Raw genomic sequence first — 6000 nt, 5'->3', positions numbered from 1 at the left:
GGCTCTTTGCCCATGCAGTCACCTTGCGATATCTAAGGAAACTCACCTGGATGAAAACAGTGGATCACATTCATTGTTGGAGTAACTCCACTAAAGGCATTGGAGTTACTCCAGAGATTAATCTGAACCGATATCTATACTGCAGACCAGTTGCATTTCATTTTGTACCTGCAATTAAGAACTACATAAAGTATCCTGTACTCCAGAGTATGGCATTATTCCTCTTCAGCTGCATGAGATTCTTTCAATAAAGGTATAATGGAGGAGAGTAATGAATACTATTATTTTGTTTAGAGGCTCTGGGGTTTAGGTAAGAGCTGGTCAAAACAGCTGAGGTAAAACATTCCCCATCAGGAAATCCCATTCTGTCAGATAGAAACTTGGTGCAGAAACAAGCACATTTTGATAGAATTTCATTTAGAACAAAATTGAACCGCAGTGTTTTGGTGAGAATAAACTCTAAAATTAAATTCCATTGGAACAGAATGATTCAATTATTTTTTGCAAAAGGAAAAGTTGTTCTAAAATGTTACTTTACATTATATTCCTAATTACAAAAGAAGAGAAATGCATAATTGGAATGAAACCTTTTGATTTATTGAACTAGAACATTTTGACTAATTCAAAATAGCATGTCTTAGAAATGTGTTTTTCACAGGCAATTTCAATTTTGTGCTTTTGTTCCAATTCAGAACAAACTTCTACATTTTGAAATCACGAATTTCCCAATGAAATAGACAGATGATGTATGAGAAAACAAACAAACAGCTTACACAATGTTGATGGTACTATTACACGTAACTCCCTTTTCCAGTGACTTTTGGGCAGCTTTAGGGGCATCTGAATAGGCAAAACAGGGAACACAACCTCACCCAAATCCAGGCAAAGGTGATAAGGATGGAAGAGATGAGAAAGATGTCTCTGAAGAGTAAGGCAAAATTTGGAAGGAATGAGAGTGGGGCCTTTGTTGCTCTGATGATTTGGGCAGCTGGCCTTTACTATGCAGACGAGAGAGCTGTGTCACCAGCATCACATCAAGGTTGTCCACCTCCTGCAGAGCGTGAACAAGAGAACATTGCGAAATTCTGAGCATTCAGCAATAAAAGGAAGAGTCAAGTGGGGGTGGGAAGGAGAAGGTTTGGGCTATTTTTGCCTCATAAAAAATACCAACTCCTCTATCAACAACCAAATTCTTGGGCCAACTTCAAGAAGGTCTCCTTTTCCCAGAACAGAGAAAGAAAAGACTGATGGCCAATATGCTTCTTTTATTGGTAAATCAACAGTAGCAGACTTTATGGAAAGCCTCTTTTCAGTCACATGCTATGGCGAAGAAACCCAGTTCTTGCCATTTCCTTGTTTCCTCTTCCAAACAGCCATTCCCCCTAGGCTGCCAGCACTTCTGAGGGATAGCATTTGCCTTCTCCTCCTCCAGCTGCCCGTCTGCCTTTCTGCACGAGAATAAGGCTTTGCAAAGTGGCTGGAAAGTTGCTTAAGAGGAGGAATCCCACCACACAGCAGTGGCCCTCAGAGGACTAGAGCAGCAGATGGCAGGAAACAGTGGGAGCTGCAAGTCAAGGACCCCCAACCCAGCAGGTGAGAGCACTGGCACTTCCTAGGTCAGCGAGTCCGGCTCCCTACAAGTTGCATCAGGGATACCACTCTTTAACGCCTTCTCTGTGGACGCTACAGGTCAGAAATTCCTTCCCTAATCCATCTATAAGCTTCCCCACATATTCCAACAATAAGAAAATCCTTTTCCACCTGGACCAGATTAGCAAGATGTTTGTTTTTGCCTTGGTCTGGTTTATCATTTACATATCAGTTACTTTTCTTTGGTATTGGAATCTCTCAGAATTCACCAAAAAAGTTTCTTTCATTGCTTTGGACTTGCAGCAGATGCCTACCCCGTGCCTGGCCCTGCTGCTTCTGTGTGGCCCAGCTGAGCTCACAAGGGCAAGAAGACACCAGGTGACCCCTTCTCTTAGGGGAAGAGGTGACTGCTCTTTTGACCACTCAGGAAACAAGAGGGAAGGGGTCTCATCAAAAAGGGAGAAAATGGCTCTGTGCTACTCCTTGGTCCAGTGGGAGTAGGACTGAGGGCTTTTAATTCCTCTGTGCATTTCTGAGCACCTACACCAAAACCCATTCAGGACTGAACAGCACAGCAAGAAATCGGATAATACTAAAGATGCAGAAATCAGATAGGAAACATGGTGCTACTCCTTGAAAGAGATATTATCAGGTGTGTGTGTATATAAGGGTATATAATATCCCTCAGAAAAATTGGGTGGGACTCAAAGCTCATAATTTAGTGGTTAAAACAAACCCTGGGCATTCCTAAATGACCCCATCATTAGATTTATATGTTATAAGGAGGTTGGTTTACAGTGTACTGGTTTAATTTCTTTCATTACATGCTGGAGATCTTATGCAGACCTTTCTTATTTAACTCTTTCTTAATCATAGTTCAAAGGTCAGAACAGGTTGCAAAAATGTGACCATGGCTTTTGGCCCTGCATGACTTAGAGTTGTGCTACCCCCCAATGCCACAGAGACAGGATGGTGCCTCACACCCCAGGAAGGATGTCACCACCTCTTCCACCACTCAGTTAAGCCCAGTTGTGTGGGCCAATGATGAGAGATGGGCAGAGGAAGGAGAGCAGGACTACGGCTGCCCATTTTCCTATCACCTTTGGAGAGCAAGCCAGAAGTGCATGAAGGAAGCATTTGCTGGAGGAACTCTGACGGGCAAAAGTTTCCTCAAGGACACTCAGACCAAGACAATCAGACCTTTCCCCCCTGCCCAAATGTTTAAATACACACATTTGTTTCAATGCAAAGTTAAATTTAGAAGTATAAATGCTCAAAAATCCATGAAATGAAAAAGCGGTGGTTCTCATTAATCAGCCACACTGTCTAGCCCAAACACTTTACACTGTGCAGGGAGCAACAACAAAAAACAAAGATTCCAATTTAAAAAGAAAAACACAATTAGAAATGGCAGCACATTTGCAATGAGGTTGAAGCCAAGCCGCCACAAGAACCATAACACATTAAACTTCCAATTATTCTTCGGGCATGGTTTTAAACAACTAGGAGGGTATGAAGGGGCATGCCTATGCCTCTACAGCCGCTCACAAGTGCAAAAAGGGACCCCGCTCGCTCAGTGGGGGTGGGAGCATTAGAGGCAGACTTTGTCCTAGGGCGATGCTCGTGCAAGTTGCAATGCGATTAGAATCAGGCCTTACCTATCCACATACAATCACCATCTCATTGGCATAGGATACAGCCAACCTGAACATAAGATCTCCTAAAAGATTTTCTGATGCTCAGCCAGAAGAGAGCCCTTTAATGGCCTGATGCACTCCAGAACAAAATCAGAAGGAAATCATCTCAGCCTTTGGAAGAGAGCCTTGCTCTGCAGCCCATCTGCATAACTGAGCAGAATCTCCTTTTCTTTAGGTTGTCAGCTCCAGTTTAAAGTAACACTCCTGCTGAAAAACTTAGGTCGTCCCATCAGTAAAAACATAAACAGCACCACAAGACTATGTTGATGGACATACAGGTGTGCACTGAACTACCAAGATCAAACATGGGAAAGAATGTCTTCAAAAGGCCATCTCTGAAATCAAGCTGAGCCAGCCATGCTGCTGAGCAGACAGATATGTAAGGTAGTGGATGAATCTGCACAACAGCAAATGAAACCATGGCTAACTCTAACGGACAATATGATCACGAGGGATACTCTGGGTTGGGTGGCAGAGTACCAATTTAGCAAAATTCTCCTCCCCCATCTAGCCTCTGTCCCCAGGCTTAATTAAAGTAAATACAGCTTCTCCCCTGCTTTTTAACAGCTTTTGCTTAGAGGAAATTTTCAGGGAGGAAACTTCCATTTTTGCTTTTCCTGCTTAAATTTTTCGACTTATATTTTGCAAGTCCAAATCAGAGTCTCTGTAACTGTTGTAGGAACCAAGGCTCCAGAGTTCAGAAGTTATACCACGGTTTTGAGCTACTCCCCGTGCTTCCAGAGCCACTTACCTGCCGATGTAACATTCATTCGAATCCTTGTCATTGTTTGTAGTGTAAAGGAAAAGCAATGACCAGGCTGTTGAGTAGTTAACTACACAACTGCTACCTAATGATCCTAATTTGCATGATTTTAATAATAATGAGTAAAACCAAACTGTTAAGTTGCACTTTCTACCTCAGCAAAACTGAGCTATAATTGTGTAGAGAATAATTTTATGGGTGAAGTGTGCCCTATATTATAAGAGATTAGAATAAAGTGCTCTAATATTCAATGTCTTAGCAGGTGCAGGCACTTACCTGGGCAATTAAAATCTTTTTAATATACAAATCACAGCCAGTGAGACTATTGGCATGACAAACTGGATCTTTCAGGACATATTGTGTTTGTCTAAAATAGATTTTTGTTTGCTAGCAATAATTCGTCTAACTTTTGTTTAAAAGAGAAAATGACTAAACACAGACTAATTTGCAGAAGATTCTTAAAATGCTTGCATTATATCATTTCTATGAAACCATTTAACATGTCCCTATCTTTGTATAAAACATGCATTAATGCCCTTCACCTAATACCTCTTTTTAAAAATATACCACATGTAACAATTGATATATTTCAATATTTTATTGGCTAAGGACTACTGGGTTGGGTTGAATGGAATTTGGCCTCGAAATAACAAGCAGATCATGGAAAGCATATGAAATTTTCTTTAATTGATGGCTTTATTAACTTCATTAAATGCCCTCCTTTGTGCTCCGAGTATTCTATAATATGGTAGGTAAAATAGGTACAATGTCTCCCCTGAAATTTGCAGAAAAATGTATTCCAGTTACTCCTGAGCCATTTTGAAGCTTCAAAAACTGTGCTTTCCTGAAGAAAAGTGGACCCTGCCATGCCCAACCCTGCACATAAAACCCCACTAAATTAACAGTTTCAGACTTTTGGTTCTGTTTAAAATGTCCTCATTTTGCATCCAAACCCCTTCTGAAAATACTGCAGAAACTACCTGTAGCAATTTTAAACAGTGAAGAGAACACAGAGAAGCGCAGCTTATCGTAAAAGCCTGCCGCTCATCCATGAGAGAAATGCAGATTCTCCCCACCTGCACACACAGCCCCAGCACGGTGACATGAACCTGCTCTAAAGGGAAAATGAGAGAGGTTGAACAACACTAGTAAACCCACTTCCCAGATTTCAGGAGTCATATGACCTGAAAATGGAATTTGGGGCCAGACAGGGAGGACAGTTAAATTGGAGCGTGAGGGCAAAATGACTGTCGTTTTCTCCTTATTGTCTGGTAGAAAATAATCCAGGCAGTTTCCCATCAATGAACCAAAGCATTGCTGATTCCTCACTCAATTCACACCTCTGCTTGTGCAAAGAGGTGCAAATTGCACCTCCTGGAGCTGCCTCCCAAAGGGATTTTATCTTAATGGAGGGCAAGCATTGTTTGCACAACTGCCCTTTGTCTGAGTAATTCTACTCCTGGAAGACAGCTTTCCTTCAAAGATAGGCCTCAATAGGAGCTCTGCAGGAGGAAACTCTCCAGGGGACCTGCACAATCGTTCAGTTCCCAATGAGATTGACGGAGCCCCAGTATTTGCTGCGTTGGAGACATGCTAACACCGTTCTGCCAGCACCAGGGTACGTATTCAGCCTTTCCCAGATGAGGAATTGGCTGGAGAAGAGAGGCGCTGAACATTGCATTCTGGAAGAACAGTAGGATACTCTAGGACTGAATTTAGACTTACAGCTACTTGAGAAGTCAGTTGCCCAAAGCCCAACACGAACACGCTAACAGAACGTGTGCAACCATAGAGCAAGCAAGCCTAACTATGAAGGATTTTGTGCCAGAACAGTCTGGTGGGAAGTCTCATATCCAAGAGCAGCCACGGACTGAAATCGGTTTGCACACACCCTGAACACTTAGTGATAGAGAACACCATAAATATGAGCGTTCGGCCAGAAATCAGTGT

The sequence above is a fragment of the Apteryx mantelli genome, chromosome 3 (genome assembly GCF_036417845.1).
Source record: "Apteryx mantelli isolate bAptMan1 chromosome 3, bAptMan1.hap1, whole genome shotgun sequence".
Lineage (NCBI taxonomy): Eukaryota > Metazoa > Chordata > Aves > Apterygiformes > Apterygidae > Apteryx > Apteryx mantelli.
The sequence above is the reverse complement of the archived record's forward strand: the minus strand, read 5'-3'. Positions refer to the sequence as shown.